This window comes from Lissotriton vulgaris, chromosome 12, assembly GCF_964263255.1.
Source record: "Lissotriton vulgaris chromosome 12, aLisVul1.2, whole genome shotgun sequence".
NCBI lineage: Eukaryota > Metazoa > Chordata > Amphibia > Caudata > Salamandridae > Lissotriton > Lissotriton vulgaris.
The window spans coordinates 304,739,332-304,760,380 of NC_141700.1; positions in this window are offsets into that span (position 1 = coordinate 304,739,332).

Consider the following 21,049-nt stretch of genomic DNA (forward strand, 5'->3'; position numbering starts at 1 on the left):
AGTAGATAAGCATAACCGAGAAAACATGCCAGTTTAGTAAAACTCTCAACCGTTGTAATGGTTGTTTCCTCTCTCACCCCCCCCCCCCCACCACCCTGAAAATGAAACAATAAATACAAAAGTAAAAGAAGGAAAACAGAGTGGTTAGAGAATGACAACATTGCTTTTATCTTGAAGTAAAACATTTGCGCAACCTTGGACAGTTTACAAGTAAAACGTTTGAAAACTATACATGTCCTTTGCTTTTAAAGAAAACCACTCATGAAATGTTTAAAATATATTTTAGATTCTCAAACTTATCTTCTGAAGCACTGCTAAGTTGAAATAAAGCTAAGAATACCATTCGACAAAGCACGTCAAAGAAAAACATATCAGAAAACTAAGACTCAGCAAAGTAAGTATGGGATACTGTAAAAATGCCAGTAACAATTATGAAATGTGAAAAGTGCATAAGTAAAGTAATTGCTGGATAGTATAGGAGTACCACTTACTATTTATAGTCCAGAAAAATGCATGAAAAGGAAAAGTACTGGATAGTGAAGAGGTGCCACTTACTATTGTAACTGCAGGAAAGTGCATGAGTAGGGAAAGTGCTGGATAGTGAAGAGCTGCCACTTACTATTCGAACTCTAGGAAAGAGAAAGAGTAAGGAAAGTGCTGGATAGTGAAGAGGTGCCACTTATTATTTTAACTCCAGGAAAGTGCATGAGTAGGGTAAGTGCTGGATAGTGAAGAGGTGCCACTTACTATTCCAACTCCAGGAAAGTGCATGAGTAGGGAAAGTGCTGGATAGTGAAGAGGTGCCACTTACTATTCTGACTTCAGTAAACTGCATGAGTAGGGAAAGTGCTGGATAGTGATGAGGTGCTACTTACTATTCAAACTCCAGGAAAGTGCATGAGTAGGGAAAGTGCTGGATAGTGAAGAGGTGACACTTAGTATTCTAACTCCAGGAAAGTGCATGAGTAGGGAAAGTGCTGGATAGTGAAGAGGTGCCACTTAATATTCTAACTCCAGGAAAGTGCATGAGTAGGGAAAGTGCTGGATAGTGAAGAGGTGCCACTTAGTATTCCAACTCCAGGGAAGTGCATGAGTAGGGAAAGTGCTGGATAGTGAAGAGGTGTCACTTAGTATTCCAACTCCAGGAAAGTGCATGAGTAGGGAAAGTGCTGGATAGTGAAGAGGTGCCACTTACTATTTTAACTCCAGGAAAGTGCATGAGTAGGGAAAGTGCTGGATAGTGAAGAGGTGCCACTTACTATTTTAACTCCAGGAAAGTGCATGAGTAGGGAAAGTGCTGGATAGTGAAGAGCTGCCACTTACTATTCCAACTCTAGGAAAGAGAAAGAGTAAGGAAAGTGCTGGATAGTGAAGGGGTGCCACATATTATTTTAACTCCAGGAAAGTGCATGAGTAGGGTAAGTGCTGGATAGTGAAGAGGTGCCACTTACTATTCCAACTCCAGGAAAGTGCATGAGTAGGGAAAGTGCTGGATAGTGAAGAGGTGCCACTTACTATTCTAACTTCAGTAAACTGCATGAGTAGGGAAAGTGCTGGATAGTGATGAGGTGCCACTTACTATTCAAACTCCAGGAAAGTGCATGAGTAGAGAAAGTGCTGGATAGTGAAGAGGTGCCACTTAGTATTCTAACTCCAGGAAAGTGCATGAGTAGAGAAAGTGCTGGATAGTGAAGAGGTGCCACTTAATATTCTAACTCCAGGAAAGTGCATGAGTAGGGAAAGTGCTGGATAGTGAAGAGGTGCCACTTAGTATTCCAACTCCAGGGAAGTGCATGAGTAGGGAAAGTGCTGGATAGTGAAGAGGTGCCACTTAGTATTCCAACTCCAGGAAAGTGCATGAGTAGGGAAAGTGCTGGATAGTGAAGAGGTGCGAATTACTATTTTAACTCCAGGAAAGTGCATGAGTAGGGAAAGTGCTGGATAGTGAAGAGGTGCCACTTACTATTTTAACTCCAGGAAAGTGCATGAGTAGGGAAAGTGCTGGATAGTGAATAGGTGCCACTTACTATTCCAACTCCAGGAAAGTGCATGAGTAGGGAAAGTGCTGGATAGTGAAGAGGTGCCGCTTACTCTTTCAACTCCAGGAAAGTGCATGAGTAGGGAAAATGCTGGATAGTGAAGAGGTGCCACTTACTATTCCAACTCCAGGGAAGTGCATGAGTAGGGAAAGTGCTGGATAGTGAAGAGGTGCCACTTACTATTCCAACTCCAGGGAAGTGCATGAGTAGGGAAAGTGCTGGATAGTGAAGAGCTGCCACTTACTAATCTACCTTCATAAAAATCCATGTCTACAGAAAGTAATAAATAGTATAAAGATGCCACTAAGTTTAAAAATTCAATAATGAAGATTCATTTTTTCAAAGTTCAAAAATGCAAAACAAATAAAACATTTTGAAAACATATAACACCTTCTCCAATCGTTTTTTTAGAGCCAAACGAGAACAACCAAAACCGAAAAAGGAACCGAAAAACAGCCGATACCAAAACAAGTTACAAGAGTTGGAAGAAAACAACAAAGAAAACTTCAAAACCCAAAGGTAATTGTAAAATATAAGCACATGTCATCAGCAGATTAAAATGCAAATAATACTTTAAGAAAAAAGCTGAATAGTAAAGACATGCCACATAATATTGTAATTCTTAAAAAGTGCATGAATACGGCAAGTAATGAATAGTATCTAAGTGCCATTTACTGTAGTAATTTTCGCAAAGTAGATATGTATGTTAATAAATAAATAGTGTAGGGTGCAACTTACTATTTTAGGTCAAGGAAAGTGGATGAGTAGGAAAAGTACTGGATAGTGAAGAGGTGCCACTTACTATTCTAAATCCAGGAAAGTGCATGAGTAGGGAAAGTGCTGGATAGTGAAGAGGTGCCACTTACTATTCTAACTCCCGGAAAGTGCATGAGTAGAGAAAGTGCTGGATAGTGAAGAGGTACCACTTACTATTCCAACTCCAGGAAACTGCATGAGTAGGGAAAGTGCTGGATAGTGAAGAGGTGACACTTAATATTCTAACTCCAGGACAGTGCATGAGTAGGGAAAGTGCTGGATAGTGAAGAGGTGCCTCTTAGTATTCCAACTCCAGGAAAGTGCATGAGTAGGGAAAGTGCTGGATAGTGATGAGGTGCCACTTACTATTCAAACTCCAGGAAAGTGCATGAGTAGGGAAAGTGCTGGATAGTGAAGAGGTGAAACTTACTATTCCAACTCCAGGAAAGTGCATGAGTAGGGAAAGGGCTGGATAGTGAAGAGGTGCCACTTACTATTCCAACTCCAGGAAAGTGCATGAGTAGGGGAAGTGCTGGATAGTGAAGAGGTGCCACTTAATATTCTAACTCCAGGAAAGTGCATGAGTAGGGAAAGTGCTGGATAGTGAAGAGGTGCCACTTACTATTCCAACTCCAGGGAAGTGCATGAGTAGGGAAAGTGCTGAATAGTGAAGACGTTCCACTTAATTTTCTAACTCCAGGAAAGTGCATGAGTAGGGAAAGTGCTGGATAGTGAAGAGGTGCAACTTACTATTCCAACTCCAGGGAAGTGCATGAGTAGGGAAAGTGCTGGATAGTGAAGAGGAGCCACTTACTATTCCAACTCCAGGAAAGTGCATGAGTAGGGAAAGTGCTGGATAGTGAAGAGGTGAAAGTTAGTATTCCAACTCCAGGAAAGTGCATGAGTAGGGAAAGTGCTGGATAGTGAAGAGCTGCCACTTACTAATCTACCTTTATTAAAATCCATGTCTACGGAAAGTAATAGATAGTGTAAAGATGCCACTAAATTTAAAAATTCAATAATGAAGATTCTTTTTTTCAAAGTTCAAAAATGAAAAACAAATAAAACATTTTGAAAACATATAACACCTTCTCCAATCGTTTTTTTAGAGCCAAACGAGAACAACCAAAATCGAAAAAGGAACCGAAAAACAGCTGATACCAAAACAAGTTACAAGAGTTGGAAGAAAACAACAAAGCAAAGTTCAAAACCCAAAGGTAATTGTAAAATATAAACACATCTCATCAGCAGATTAAAATGCAAATAATACTTTAAGAAAAAAGCTGAATAGTAAAGACATGCCACATAATATTGTAATTCTTAAAAAGGGCATGAATACAGTAAGTGATGAATAGTATCTAAGTGCCATTTACTGTAGTAATTTTCGCAAAGTACATATGTATGTTAATTAATAAATAGTGTAGGGTGCAACTTACTATTTTAACTCCAGGAAAGTGCGTGAGTAGGAAAAGTGGTGGATAGTGAAGAGGTGCCACTTACTATTCTAAATCCAGGAAAGTGCATGAGTAGGGAAAGTGCTGGATAGTGAAGAGGTGCCACTTACTATTCTAACTCCAGGACAGTGCATGAGTAGAGAAAGTCCCGGATAGTGAAGAGGTGCCACTTACTATTTTAACTCCAGGAAAGTGCATGAGTAGGGAAAATGCTGGATAGTGAAGAGGTGCCACTTACTATTCCAACTCCAGGGAAGTGCATGAGTAGGGAAAGTGCTGGATAGTGAAGAGGTGCCACTTACTATTCCAACTCCAGGGAAGTGCATGAGTAGGGAAAGTGCTGGATAGTGAAGAGCTGCCACTTACTAATCTACCTTCATAAAAATCCATGTCTACAGAAAGTAATAAATAGTATAAAGATGCCACTAAGTTTAAAAATTCAATAATGAAGATTCATTTTTTCAAAGTTCAAAAATGCAAAACAAATAAAACATTTTGAAAACATATAACACCTTCTCCAATCGTTTTTTTAGAGCTAAACGAGAACAACCAAAACCGAAAAAGGAACCGAAAAACAGCCGATACCAAAACAAGTTACAAGAGTTGGAAGAAAACAACAAAGAAAACTTCAAAACCCAAAGGTAATTGTAAAATATAAGCACATGTCATCAGCAGATTAAAATGCAAATAATACTTTAAGAAAAAAGCTGAATAGTAAAGACATGCCACATAATATTGTAATTCTTAAAAAGTGCATGAATACGGCAAGTAATGAATAGTATCTAAGTGCCATTTACTGTAGTAATTTTCGCAAAGTAGATATGTATGTTAATAAATAAATAGTGTAGGGTGCAACTTACTATTTTAGGTCAAGGAAAGTGGATGAGTAGGAAAAGTACTGGATAGTGAAGAGGTGCCACTTACTATTCTAAATCCAGGAAAGTGCATGAGTAGGGAAAGTGCTGGATAGTGAAGATGTGCCACTTACTATTCTAACTCCCGGAAAGTGCATGAGTAGAGAAAGTGCTGGATAGTGAAGAGGTACCACTTACTATTCCAACTCCAGGAAACTGCATGAGTAGGGAAAGTGCTGAATAGTGAAGAGGTGACACTTAATATTCTAACTCCAGGACAGTGCATGAGTAGGGAAAGTGCTGGATAGTGAAGAGGTGCCTCTTAGTATTCCAACTCCAGGAAAGTGCATGAGTAGGGAAAGTGCTGGATAGTGATGAGGTGCCACTTACTATTCAAACTCCAGGAAAGTGCATGAGTAGGGAAAGTGCTGGATAGTGAAGAGGTGAAACTTACTATTCCAACTCCAGGAAAGTGCATGAGTAGGGAACGGGCTGGATAGTGAAGAGGTGCCACTTACTATTCCAACTCCAGGAAAGTGCATGAGTAGGGGAAGTGCTGGATAGTGAAGAGGTGCCACTTAATATTCTAACTCCAGGAAAGTGCATGAGTAGGGAAAGTGCTGGATAGTGAAGAGGTGCCACTTACTATTCCAACTCCAGGGAAGTGCATGAGTAGGGAAAGTGCTGAATAGTGAAGACGTTCCACTTAATTTTCTAACTCCAGGAAAGTGCATGAGTAGGGAAAGTGCTGGATAGTGAAGAGGTGAAAGTTAGTATTCCAACTCCAGGAAAGTGCATGAGTAGGGAAAGTGCTGGATAGTGAAGAGCTGCCACTTACTAATCTACCTTTATTAAAATCCATGTCTACGGAAAGTAATAGATAGTGTAAAGATGCCACTAAATTTAAAAATTCAATAATGAAGATTCTTTTTTTCAAAGTTCAAAAATGAAAAACAAATAAAACATTTTGAAAACATATAACACCTTCTCCAATCGTTTTTTTAGAGCCAAACGAGAACAACCAAAATCGAAAAAGGAACCGAAAAACAGCTGATACCAAAACAAGTTACAAGAGTTGGAAGAAAACAACAAAGCAAAGTTCAAAACCCAAAGGTAATTGTAAAATATAAACACATCTCATCAGCAGATTAAAATGCAAATAATACTTTAAGAAAAAAGCTGAATAGTAAAGACATGCCACATAATATTGTAATTCTTAAAAAGGGCATGAATACAGTAAGTGATGAATAGTATCTAAGTGCCATTTACTGTAGTAATTTTCGCAAAGTACATATGTATGTTAATTAATAAATAGTGTAGGGTGCAACTTACTATTTTAACTCCAGGAAAGTGCGTGAGTAGGAAAAGTGGTGGATAGTGAAGAGGTGCCACTTACTATTCTAAATCCAGGAAAGTGCATGAGTAGGGAAAGTGCTGGATAGTGAAGAGGTGCCACTTACTATTCTAACTCCAGGACAGTGCATGAGTAGAGAAAGTCCCGGATAGTGAAGAGGTGCCACTTACTATTTTAACTCCAGGAAAGTGCATGAGTAGGGAAAATGCTGGATAGTGAAGAGGTGCCACTTACTATTCCAACTCCAGGGAAGTGCATGAGTAGGGAAAGTGCTGGATAGTGAAGAGGTGCCACTTACTATTCCAACTCCAGGGAAGTGCATGAGTAGGGAAAGTGCTGGATAGTGAAGAGCTGCCACTTACTAATCTACCTTCATAAAAATCCATGTCTACAGAAAGTAATAAATAGTATAAAGATGCCACTAAGTTTAAAAATTCAATAATGAAGATTCATTTTTTCAAAGTTCAAAAATGCAAAACAAATAAAACATTTTGAAAACATATAACACCTTCTCCAATCGTTTTTTTAGAGCTAAACGAGAACAACCAAAACCGAAAAAGGAACCGAAAAACAGCCGATACCAAAACAAGTTACAAGAGTTGGAAGAAAACAACAAAGAAAACTTCAAAACCCAAAGGTAATTGTAAAATATAAGCACATGTCATCAGCAGATTAAAATGCAAATAATACTTTAAGAAAAAAGCTGAATAGTAAAGACATGCCACATAATATTGTAATTCTTAAAAAGTGCATGAATACGGCAAGTAATGAATAGTATCTAAGTGCCATTTACTGTAGTAATTTTCGCAAAGTAGATATGTATGTTAATAAATAAATAGTGTAGGGTGCAACTTACTATTTTAGGTCAAGGAAAGTGGATGAGTAGGAAAAGTACTGGATAGTGAAGAGGTGCCACTTACTATTCTAAATCCAGGAAAGTGCATGAGTAGGGAAAGTGCTGGATAGTGAAGATGTGCCACTTACTATTCTAACTCCCGGAAAGTGCATGAGTAGAGAAAGTGCTGGATAGTGAAGAGGTACCACTTACTATTCCAACTCCAGGAAACTGCATGAGTAGGGAAAGTGCTGAATAGTGAAGAGGTGACACTTAATATTCTAACTCCAGGACAGTGCATGAGTAGGGAAAGTGCTGGATAGTGAAGAGGTGCCTCTTAGTATTCCAACTCCAGGAAAGTGCATGAGTAGGGAAAGTGCTGGATAGTGATGAGGTGCCACTTACTATTCAAACTCCAGGAAAGTGCATGAGTAGGGAAAGTGCTGGATAGTGAAGAGGTGAAACTTACTATTCCAACTCCAGGAAAGTGCATGAGTAGGGAACGGGCTGGATAGTGAAGAGGTGCCACTTACTATTCCAACTCCAGGAAAGTGCATGAGTAGGGGAAGTGCTGGATAGTGAAGAGGTGCCACTTAATATTCTAACTCCAGGAAAGTGCATGAGTAGGGAAAGTGCTGGATAGTGAAGAGGTGCCACTTACTATTCCAACTCCAGGGAAGTGCATGAGTAGGGAAAGTGCTGAATAGTGAAGACGTTCCACTTAATTTTCTAACTCCAGGAAAGTGCATGAGTAGGGAAAGTGCTGGATAGTGAAGAGGTGCAACTTACTATTCCAACTCCAGGGAAGTGCATGAGTAGGGAAAGTGCTGGATAGTGAAGAGGAGCCACTTACTATTCCAACTCCAGGAAAGTGCATGAGTAGGGAAAGTGCTGGATAGTGAAGAGGTGAAAGTTAGTATTCCAACTCCAGGAAAGTGCATGAGTAGGGAAAGTGCTGGATAGTGAAGAGCTGCCACTTACTAATCTACCTTTATTAAAATCCATGTCTACGGAAAGTAATAGATAGTGTAAAGATGCCACTAAATTTAAAAATTCAATAATGAAGATTCTTTTTTTCAAAGTTCAAAAATGAAAAACAAATAAAACATTTTGAAAACATATAACACCTTCTCCAATCGTTTTTTTAGAGCCAAACGAGAACAACCAAAATCGAAAAAGGAACCGAAAAACAGCTGATACCAAAACAAGTTACAAGAGTTGGAAGAAAACAACAAAGCAAAGTTCAAAACCCAAAGGTAATTGTAAAATATAAACACATCTCATCAGCAGATTAAAATGCAAATAATACTTTAAGAAAAAAGCTGAATAGTAAAGACATGCCACATAATATTGTAATTCTTAAAAAGGGCATGAATACAGTAAGTGATGAATAGTATCTAAGTGCCATTTACTGTAGTAATTTTCGCAAAGTACATATGTATGTTAATTAATAAATAGTGTAGGGTGCAACTTACTATTCTAACTCCAGGAAAGTGCGTGAGTAGGAAAAGTGGTGGATAGTGAAGAGGTGCCACTTACTATTCTAAATCCAGGAAAGTCCATGAGTAGGGAAAGTGCTGGATAGTGAAGAGGTGCCACTTACTATTCTAACTCCAGGACAGTGCATGAGTAGAGAAAGTCCCGGATAGTGAAGAGGTGCCTCTTACTATTTTAACTCCAGGAAAGTGCATGAGTAGGGAAAGTGCTGGATAGTGAAGAGGTGCCACTTACTATTCCAACTCCAGGAAAGTGCATGAGTAGGGAAAGTGCTGGATAGTGAAGAGGTGCCACTTACTATTTTAATTCCAGGAAACTGCATGAGTAGGGAAAATGCTGGATAGTGAAGAGGTGCCACTTACTATTCCAACTCCAGGGAAGTGCATGAGTAGGGAAAGTGCTGGATAGTGAAGAGGTGAAACTTAGTATTCCAACTCCAGGAAAGTGCATGAGTAGGAAAAGTGCAGGATAGTGAAGAGGTGCCACTTACTATTCCAACTCCAGGAAGTGTATGAGTAGGGAAAGTGCTGGATAGTGAAGAGGTGCCACTTACTATTCAAACTCCAGGTAAGTGCATGAGTAGAGAAAATGCTGGATAGTGAAGAGGTGCCACTTAATAATCTAACTCCAGGAAAGTGCATGAGTAGGGAAAGTGCTAGATAGTGAAGAGGTGCCACTTACTATTCCAACTCCAAGAAAGTGCATGAGTAGGGAAAGTGCTGGATAGTGAAGAGGTGCCACTTAATATTCTAACTCCAGGAAAGTGCATGAGTAGGGAAAGTGCTGGATAGTGAAGAGGTGCCACAAACTATTTTAACTCCAGGAAAGTGCATGAGTACGTAAAGTGCTGGATAGTGAAGAGGTGAAACTTAGTATTCCAACTCCAGGAAAGTGCATGAGTAGGGAAAGGGCTGGATAGTGAAGAGGTGCCAGTTACTATTCCAACTCCAGGAAAGTGCATGGGTAGGGTAAGTGCTGGATACTGAAAAGGTGAAACTTACCATTCCAACTCCAGGAAAGTGCATGAGTAGGGAAAGGGCTGGATAGTGAAGAGGTGCCACTTACTATTCCAACTCCAGGAAAGTGCATGAGTAGGTAAAGTGCTGGATAGCGAAGAGGTGCCACTTAGTATTCCAACTCCAGAGAAGTGTATGAGTAGGGAAAGTGCTGGATAGTGAAAAGGTGCCACTTACTATTCCAACTCGAGGGAAGTGCATGAGTAGGGAAAGTGCTGGATAGTGAAGAGGTGCCACTTACTATTCCAACTCCAGGAAAGTGCATGAGTAGGGAAAGTGCTGGATTGTGAAGAGGTGAAACTTACTATTCTAACTCCAGGAAAGTGCATGAGTAGGGAAAGTGCTGGATAGTGAAGAGGTGACACTTAATTTTCTAACTCCAGGAAAGTGCATGAGTAGGGAAAGTGCTGGATAGTGTAGAAGTGCCACTTACTTTTCTAACTCCAGGAAAGTGCATGAATATGGAAAGTGCTGGATAGAGTAGAAGTGCCACTTACTTTTCTAACTCCATGAAAGTGCATGAATATGGAAAGTGCAGGATAGAGAAGAGGTGCCACTTTCTTTTCTAACTCCAGTTTAAATATTAATACAAAAACATAGAAAAACATATTAATTTGTATTATCTGTTTTCTTTTTTCCACAGAAAATGTCAAGCCAGGCCACAGCAACTTACACCAAATCAAGAAAAGGGAACAGACTTCTTAAACATTGTGGGTGTATATATTGTAATGAAAGGATAAGTGAACCAAGGAGACATTGGAGGTGTGTGCAATATTATTCTTCCTGTTGCAGCGGCAGAGCGGTTACTGTTGGTGACAACGTAATCAAAACCACTGAACATAACCACTCTGCCTCTGCAATGGAGATAGAAATACGCGAAACAATCAACAAAATGAAAGATATTGCATCCACCTCCAACGAAACTCCAAGTCAGATTTTAAGAGAGGTTGCTCAACATGTCCCTGGACATGTTGCTTGTAATATGCCTACTATCCCAAATTTGCGTAGAATTATTCAACGTAAAAAGCGGGCAAGTAACACACAAACAGTTACTCCACAAACTTTTGCTGACACTATTATACCACATGATTTAACTCTTTCTTTCTCTAATGAACCTTTCTTACTCTATGACAACCAAAACCCTCTTAAACGAATTCTAATATTTAGCACTCCCCGTAACCTTTTTAAATTAGAGAATACTGAAATTTGGATGATGGATGGGACATTTAAATGTACGCCCCATCCTTTCACCCAAATTTACAGCATACATGCACAAATTAACAAAAATGTAGTTCCCTTATTATATAGTTTGCTACCAGATAAGCAATCTGCAACCTACACTGAATTTTTGTCAGTGATTAAAGAGAAAACAACTGGAAAAAGTCCTAGGAAAATCATTATAGATTTTGAATTGACTATGATCAATGTGATCAACAAATTGTACGTGGATACCCAAATTCAGGGATGTTATTTTCATTTTTCCCAGGCATATTGGCGTAAACTTCAAAAAACATCCCTGGTTACAGATTACTGCTCAGATAGCAAATTACAGGTTGAATTAAAGAAATTAACAGCACTTTGTTTTGTACCTCCTGATAGTGTAGATGAGTTTTACACTGCAATTTTTGAATCTGAATATTTTGTAGAAAATGAAGAAAAATTGGCACCCTTATTAAATTACTTTGAGGACACATGGATTTGGCGTCTAAGCAGATCAGGTCGCAGGAGGAAGCCATGTGGAGTGGTGGAACTGCTACTCAACCTGCTTGGAAGGAGGTGCCAAAACAAATAATGCCATAGAGGGATGGCACAACTCCTTCAGTCATACAATTGGCAAACATCATCCAAATTTCTACTCTTTTTTGAAAACTTTGAAGAAGGAGCAAAGTTTTCAAGAAATGAGACTTGCACAGGCATTAACAGGTAGCCTAAATCCACGACCTTCAAGACAAACAAAGGAGATGTCCGAGAGACTATTGGCTGTACTTCAACAATTTTCGTTGAGTGTGGCGTTTTGCTCGCGGATTTTGCGGATTTTCGGTAAATTTGCAATCCGCGAGATTCGCGAATCTCCCGCAAAATCCGCAAATCCGCGAGCAGCGGATTTTATCGCTTGCTCGCACTGTTCGCGTGAGTTCGCGGCTTCCCAGTACAACTTCGCGCCCCGCGAATAAGCGCTAAATTGCAGAAATACGTTCTTAGCAAAACTGAAACTACTTACCAGGTTCAAAAGTTCAGGCTCATCATTAGTAGCCATTTCCTGTAGTGCTTCCTGAGGGGCCCCTCCAGAGTTCAGTTGCCAGTTGCAACTATTATGTGACCCTGCTCTGAACCTCAGAATAGTTACACATATGCCACAAAGGTCCTGAATTACAGCTAAGGGAGACAAGCAGGAGCCAGGCTGGAAGTTCAAATCCATTAATCAGCCCCTAATTCATTATTGTCAGTTGGGGCAGGGCAGGTGTTGTAACTAATTTTGCAACAATGAAAGCACTTAACAAGTGCAAAAGATCACTAATCAGGAAGCACTAAGGAAGCAGGTGCCAGCTAAAAAAATATTCTGTGACACATTAATCAGCCCCAAATTAATTCAGGTCACTTGAGGCAGGGAAGGTGTGCTTTGCTTTGCCACAATAATGTACACTGACTGGACAACCAGAGGGTGCTGTGATGAAACAGAGGGTGGCATGGGTGGGCCAGAGGGTGGCATGAGTAGTCAGAGAGTGGCAGTGGTGACAGAGAGTGGCAGTGATGAAGAAGAGTGTCCCAAACAGGCTGGACACGTAGAAACAACAAGTTCGCAAAACTTGCGACCCGACAGGTAAGTTGGCGTTTGCGAAATTGTACAAAACCCTCGCAATCTGGCAGAAACCCGGGCGAACACACAAAAAAAAAAAAATCCGCAAATTCGCGAGAATTCGCGGATTTTGCGGATTGCGAGTTCGCAAATCCGCAAAATTCGCGAACGCGAGATTCGCAAAATTTGCCCATGCTTACATTTAATGTTACAAAAAAAAATTTCCTCACCACTTAATTTTTCAAAAGTGATGCTGGCTTGCAAATAATTAGTTCAGAAAACTGGTTTTTAATCAAAGTGTGGAATTATTTATTTATCAATTTTTTTTTCTGTACTTTTTCAAACAGAAAAAATTCTATGTAGCAAACAAATCCATATTCCTTTTCGAAATTCTTAGGCATTCTTCTTTTTTTCTGAAAATCCTTCACTGCAAAATGTGACGTTCACAACCTGTAAATTATTTTTTCAAGGTAAAGTAACATCACAACCTACCTGCATTTTTCTCGCTATCTAAATGTAATTTTAACAACATCCAACAAAACAGACTAAAACACCCAAAGTCATTTGCATTCATATTTTTTTGAAAAATTCCCATAAAGAACAATTAGATGTTGACAACCTGTAAAATAATTTTCTTGGTTATTTATCATCACATCCTAACTGGTTTTTTTCACGCTGACTAAATCATTTCATATTTCAATCAATTCAATTATTTTAAGCCACACGCAAAATAAATACATTAAAATCCTGGCTTATGAAATATGAAACAAAAGCAACCAATCAAACCCCTTTTTCAAAAATGTCAACAAATAAATCTAAACTTAAATCTCTTCGATTTTCACACTAGCAATTCCAAAAACCAGTTTTCTTTTTAACAAACCAAGCCAAAAGCAATCATTTTTCAAAAATCACCTAACTAACCTATTACTGTTCAACAAACTTTCAATACCAATACATGTCTATCTCTACTCAAAACATTATACGTTCAAAATGTTTTCAAATAATTTTACAATAACCTTTTTTATATACATTTGCCCTTAACTTTATTCGTAACATAACCCGACAAAGGCATATACAAGTAAAATGTTCGGCGACATGTTGAATTCAAACCCAATACAACTATATTTTAAAAACGCAACCTCTCCTTATCCTTTCATTACAATATATATACTTTTTTAACTATGTTTTACTTTTAATAAAGTTATAAAAGTTTCCTACCTTGAGCGCAGATCAGCTTCCTGCTGCTTCCAGCAATCAATGCAATCCAAGATGGCCGCTTACGTCGACGTTAACGTAACGACGTGATCAAAATGTTGCAAGATAAAAAAAGGACTATTTATTTATCTTTTATTTTATTTATCTTTTAATGTATTAAAAATATTATATGAAAAGTTAAAATGTTTGTAAAATTTTGAAAATGTAAATAAAAATATATATATTTTTTATACGTGTTTATTTCAAAATATAAATAAATAATTTTAAAAGCACATGGTCTTTTTACCTTTATTTTAATTAAATGTAACGTTTAAAATTAAAGTATAAGCACTAAAAAGTATGTTTAATATCACTTACCAATATGCTAGTCTTGTTTCCTTCTTCGCCATCCTGCTTCTGCTGTTTTTCAACCTTACAATTCAGTTCCGCGGATTACTAAAGAGTATTCATTGAAATAAATAAAGGACTAAAGCCTTCATTGAAATCAATGTAAAAGCGTGGGAAAATTTCTAAAAATACATCTAAAAATTAACATTTTAATTTTTTTTAAATGCTAAATATTTTTAAACTTTTAATAATAATTAAATTATTTTTTATTAACAACTTTTTCCTTCAAAATAAAATGTTTTTTTTTTTTTTTTTTAAATTACAAAAATTTCAAAAATTTTACTTTAATAAATAAAAAACTAATAAATAAAGCTAATTATATTTCATTTTAAAAAATATTACTTATTTTATACATTTCTTATTATTTTTCTTTAAAAATAAATTTTAATAAATACCTAGATTAAAAAAGAGAATAAATATAAATAAATTTTCTTAAAAAATACCTGAGAAATAATACTTCTATTAATATCCATTTTCAAAAAAATATTACATTAATAGTATTATCCATTTTTAATTTATCCTAAAAAGATAACAATAAATAAACATCACAAGAAATAGATTTTACCAAAATTAATAATAAATAAATAAAATAAATAAAATAAATATAAATACTTATTTTTAAAATTCCATAATTACCATCTTAATTAGTTATTTTTTTTAATCAATATATCAAATATTAGAAAATCCCAGAGTATTTATTAAAGATATTTTATAAAAAAAATATTTAATATTAGTAATATATATATATAATATAGTAAAACCCAAAAAAATATATAGTAAAACCAAAAAAATAAATTAAAGAATACCTGATTAAATCAGAAAAAATAAATATATTAATTAATATAAATTTACGTTGTAATAGAACTTGCGTTGTAATACTTGCGTTGTAATAGCACTGCGTTGTAATACTTGAGTTGTAAAGGTTGTTTCCCGCTGCAACTATCAAAACAACTAAAAAGTACAACTACCTAGAGGTATGGCTTAGTGAGTCCTCCAGACCCTCAGGCTTTTCCGGAGGCATGAATGTCTTTCCTAGAACATAATCAATGTTGGGCCTACAGGCAAGTATTTCAACTCTCCAAATAAATACAACGAGCCAGACCACGACTGGAGCTGGGCCTTCCAAGACAATCACTTACCTGTGAGGCTGACACCCTGAAATTCTACATAAGGGTTTTAAAAGCTCCAGAGAATATTTCTAAAGCCTGCCTAAAAGTAACGTTAGATGGCGCAGGTCATCCCTGGTACCAACAAATTCAAAAAGCTGCAATCACACTACAAATCGAAGGCACAGTGATAAAATCGGAGGTTATTCTCTACACAGCCTTAAAAAGGGTCATAAACAGGCAGCTAAAACTAACCTTAAATCTGCTGGATATTCAGTCCTTAAAAGTCTCAACTATCTTATCCCCCCTGAAAGACTCTTATTTATCGGTAAAGTCACAACCTTACCTCGTAGACAGCCTAAATTGTCTGGCCCTCTGTGAAATAATGTTTATAAGCCTGCTAGGCCTACATGTGGCTGATTTCAACCAATGGGCTCCATTAGGAAATGGGGGGACTGCAGATTATACAACTACATGACAGAATCATGGCTCCACCTTCTGTGTTGTTGTCATTCTCATGATGCCTGAAGGAGATCTCCCCTTAAGCCACTCTATCTAAAAAAGGACATTCACTCATGTCTGAAGGCATATGCACTGTGTTTCTCCCACAAGGACACACAAACACTAGTGGGGACCAGTAAATATGTCAAGAAGCTTGAAGAGCTGCTCCACCACCACCCTGCTCTCCCTTACCCCGCAACTGCTGTTAAGAAACTGATAACTGACTATTTTACGATGTTACTTTACGCTCTCTTCACCCCCCCCCCCCCCCCCCCAAGATATGGGGCTATCATCACCTGCATTTGTGCACATTTTCCATTTTACTAATTTTGCACATTATTCATTTTACTCATGGCACAAGAAGGACTGGGAAGTCACTGGCCTTTTCGATTTTTTAACCGTAACCCGAATAACAACCATTTCATTTATTGTACAACTTTATCGGTCATGGCTAATATTGGTGCCCATTAAGGGTCTCTTTTTTATCTTAAAAATGTGTTTTACTGTGAAATTATTATGGTTTTAAGTAACTAAAACAATAAAGATTTTTCAAAATTTCATAAATCTTGGATGGTTAACTTTGTTAGGTACCCCCCGGGTGTGGTGATATTAGATCATCAAGAACTTGAAAATGTTTGGACATGCAGGGGTGGGGGCGAAGGTGAAGCCTTGGTAACACTTATGCAGGAGACTCCAACGATCCTCTGGGGAAATGTGGCAATGGTCGCTGGAAATGTGGGGACAGGGGCAAGATCCAAGGTTCAAGATTAAAGTTGCCCTCTGTCAGTCTTGTCCCAATTGTGTTGTCAGTCAGAAATGGGCCCCATACTTGCTGGTATGTGTCCAGTTTATCAGCAAGCATGGAGATTAGCTTCTCGTAGCATGCTGTCTTAAACTTTTCTGTGAGACATTCTGCATATGTAGGTATGTGTTGGGAGCACAAGTGCTGCAGGATACACTGCTTTACCCAGGTTACTGTGGTGGCAAAAGAAATTGTGTTCTTGTTGTATCATTGGGGGCATCTGTTAAGTCATGCAAAGAACTTTTGGTTGGATTAGCGTGGCCGTCACCACTGTCCCCAGCCCTTAGATGGCAGGATAGTTATGAAGAAAATGGGATGTATTGCAGCCCGGTTGGTCACACTGGCAACAGGGAGTGTGTTGTATGAGGCCAGCATGCTCCAATTTTGAGGTCATTCAGTACCAATCCTGCATGATTTTGAAGAGGTAGTGTTTTATCCTGGAATCCCACACCCCATGGTCCAGTTTGTCCAGGATCTCAGTCCAGATCTCCTCATCCTATTCTGCGTGTAGTTTCATCTACTATGTTATATGTTAGCATTGCGATGGTGCAGTGAACATTTGTGCTGTATCATAAGGTTGTACAGGCCGAAAGTACATCACTTTGCAGTGGCGTAAATTGCCCGTTAATAGGCAACAATGGGGGAGGACACCACGTCCCACGGCAATGCCATCAGATACTGTAGAGGCACTGGCGGAGTTGTGGAACTTGCCAATATTGATGTAGAGGTAGATGGAATTCTTCCCTGAGGGCAGCAAAGGACTTGAGGGAGTCATTGTCTAGGATCTGAGAGACCATAACGGCCAGTTGGGCTTAATGTATACTATGCGGATACAGGTGTTCCGCCAGAGGGGGGACTCATTGTGCAAGCAGGGATCAACCAAGAAGAGGACATGTGCCCACCTCTAGGCAAAAGACATTTTCCGGATCATAAGATTGGCAGAACATGCCTGGAGGCATCCTATGAATACAGCAATTGAATGCTGGGTGGGCTGCGGATAAGCTCCTTTCTATCAGAAATCGGTAGTGGTGTCTGCCGTCCCCTGTTGTAAGAAGGCAATTTGCACAAGTTGAAGCGCCCAAAGGTAGTGATCTACTGAGGGTAGGCCAATACCCCCATGCTTCCTCTAGGTGATCAGCTTGAATATAGCCAGTCTCAGCTTGGCAGTGCCCCATAAGAATCCCTACATGAATCTGTCTATGTATCTATGCAGGGAGATCTAAAGTTGTAGGGTTCTCATTATGTTTGAGAACCTTGGGAGGGTGACCATCTTGACTGCATGTACATGCCCCCAAATTGAGACACTGAAATGTGTCCACTTGGCAAAGTTTGCTCAGGTCTGTTCCAGCAGTGGCTCAAGGTGGTCCTTTGTCATATGTATAAATATGCTCTGAGAAAGATGCTGAGGTATTTTAGACAGGATGCTGTCCGGAATCCCTGGCACGTCCCTTGCTTGATTGAATAGGGGTGGACAGGCAGCCCCCACAGTTCACCTGTGCCGAGGGTTTGTCATATAGCCATTGAGACATGTTTTATGAAGTTGTCTCCCAGACTGAACTTGAGAAGGACTAGAAAGAATTTTCCCTAATCAAGGCGGTGGAATGCCTTCTCAGCGTCCAGAGACTGGGCCAGCACCTCATCTGGCATGTCTTTACCTAGCCAGAGGACATGAGTTAATGTCCTCAAGTGATTGTGAGAGGTCTGGCAGAGGATAAAGCCAACCTGTTTGTGGAGTATTAATGTAGGTATGACTTTCTTGAGCCAAAACACAGGACAAGATCTTGATATTGCTATTCAAGAGCGATATGGGTCAGTAGCTATCGCCAGGTTAAGGAGCACCATTATGAGGTCCTGTTTGGAAATCAGTCCTAAACCACTAAACTCCCTGCCTCTCTATAAGCTGCCTAAGAGACTCTGTCGGCAAAGGTCCATTTGTAAAATTTCACAGAGATGGCATCCTTCCTGTGAGCTTTGCTTTATGAGCAGCGGAGACAGCATGAACAATTTCCTCCTTGGTTATCGCTCCAGAAAGGAGGGTTATCCCTTTCTCATTCAACTGGAGGAGACAGACCGAGCTGAGAAAGTGTGCAATGTGTGGCTCGTTGGTAATAACCTCCAGAGTATAGATGCATCAGTAGTAATGCGCAATTGTATTTGCTATCTCTTGGGGATGGTGTCAGCTGCCTACCATTGCCAGAGCTGAACCACAAATAATCTACCAGCCATCTCGCCCTGCACGTAATGATGGCATCTGAGTTTATGAAGCACGTATTCTGACTTAGAGGTGAACAGATTGTTAAGGTCCATTTCACCTTCTCCAGTTGCAGGCGAGTAGAGTTGGTGAGGCAGGAGGAACATAGCTGCGTCAAGTCCTGGATGGAAAATCGAATTGCAGCGTTTTGTGCCACCCTTTTCTTGTTATGGAGAACAGTGTATCGTATGAACTGTCACCTGTTAGAGGCCTTCACCACCACCCAGAGCGTCTGTGCTGCACCTTTATTGTGGGTCAGATATGTGATGAGTTGAGAGTGGGAGCAAAATGCCACTGGAGTCAAGCTATCCTGGCTGATGAGGGCTGAAACCCTGAAACTGGTCCTAGGATGCTTGTTTCCAGTCCAGGGAAGACCTGGCCTGGCAATTCAGTCTCAACTGTTCCCATTGGGCACAGGGTCAAGACTCATTTCCAACATGACTGTGTCCAAACTGGAATGGCATGGTGAGGAACAAAACAATGATTTAGGCCCAGATCTCTGTACTGTGGTGAATGTATGGTATTTTTCTGCATTCTGTCCATCAATTATTCTTTTTGCATTTGTCACCTCAAGTAGGACAGGTATGCCCAGGCGTGGTCCTGTGCTCTCCATGCTACTGGAGCCAAGCTATCCTGGCTGATGAGGGCTGAAAGCGCCAAACCGGTCCTAGAATGCTTGTTTCCAGTTCAGGGAGGACCTGGCCTGGCAGTTTGGGCTGAACTGTTCCCATTGGGCGCAGGGTAAAGACTGATTTCCATATGGCTGGGTCCAAACTGGAATGGCATGGTGATAAAAAAAACAATGGATTTAGGCCCCGATCTATGTACTGGGATGAATGTATGACATTGTTCTGCATTCGGATTATCAATAGTTCTTTTTGGAGATTATAGTGGTGGCATGTTTTCCTCTTTGGCCAATTATACTAAGAAGTGTTAAACCTCCGGGGCTTCCAAATCAGTCCCGTTAGACTCAGGTTTAGCTGAAGACTTGTCAGCGAGTAATCAGAGAGTGAGCCTTCTATGATATGAGCATCCAAAACCAACAGTGTAAGGGAGTGGGAGATGAAATAAAAGCCCAGTCTGGACTGGGTGTCAAGCACTAGTGACAGTTATGTGTAGCACTTATCAGTCGTGTGATGTCCTCCCGGATTTCGCACAGGATATCCATGTCCACATTGGGAGCCCTATGTATCGGGCTAGTTTGATCAAATATTGCCTCCAAAGCTACTTTCTAGTCTACTCCTTGGAAGATTGTTGTAGAGTCCAGTTCTGTGAGGGAACAGTTAAGGTGGAAGAAGAAGGTCACTTTGGTCCCTACAGTGCAAAGAATAACCCCACACATATGATTTTGTCAAGGACAGCTGCAATATAGAACCCTGCATACTCAGTCACATTTAAGTTTATCTGAGTCAGTGCCAGTAGGGTGAGTTTCCTGCAATAAGGTGATATCTTCTTGTTTAGAGTTCAGGTAGGACCTTCTTCGGCTTCATGTAGTGGTTGAAGTCATGGGAATTCCAGGACAGTATTGTCGGGGACATTGATGCCATGGTTGGTGGTTGCCGGTAGGAAGGAAAGGGCTTTGTGAGATAAGCAAGTGGAAATTCAGTGGCACATGGAGAGGAACTGGTAATTGGGGGAGAGGATAGCTACATAGGAAGGGGGGAGAAACAGCATGGAGGGAAAGAATGCACAGGAAAGGTGGGCTGAAGGGAAAGATGTGTGCTCCTCTTGTAGGGGTACGGGGAGATAGCAGTTTAGTTGGAGGAGCTAAAACCTCCACACATTCCGGTGCCCTGAATGCCTGGCCGGATCCAGAGAGAAAAAAAGGGATGTTAAATGTCCGGGGGCCTAAATAGAGGTGAAACAAAGTTGAAGACCATGGTGTCCATGTCGGGAGGGAAAAGGGGAGGGGGAGTATGTAACCAGCCTTGTTATGTTATGTTATGTTATGTTATGTTATGTTACGTTATGTTATGTTATGTTATGTTATGTTAAATGAATTTATTGAGCGCGACTAACACCATTAGGTTTCTTGGCGCTTGTGCTGAGGGAGCAAAGAAAAGAGCGTGAGAGTGACAACTAATTATAGGACTCGGTGAAGAGGAAGGTTTTAAGGAGGGATCTGAACCTGGAGTATGGAGAAGGCAACCTAAGAGGAAGGGGAAGGGAATTCCAAAAAGATGGG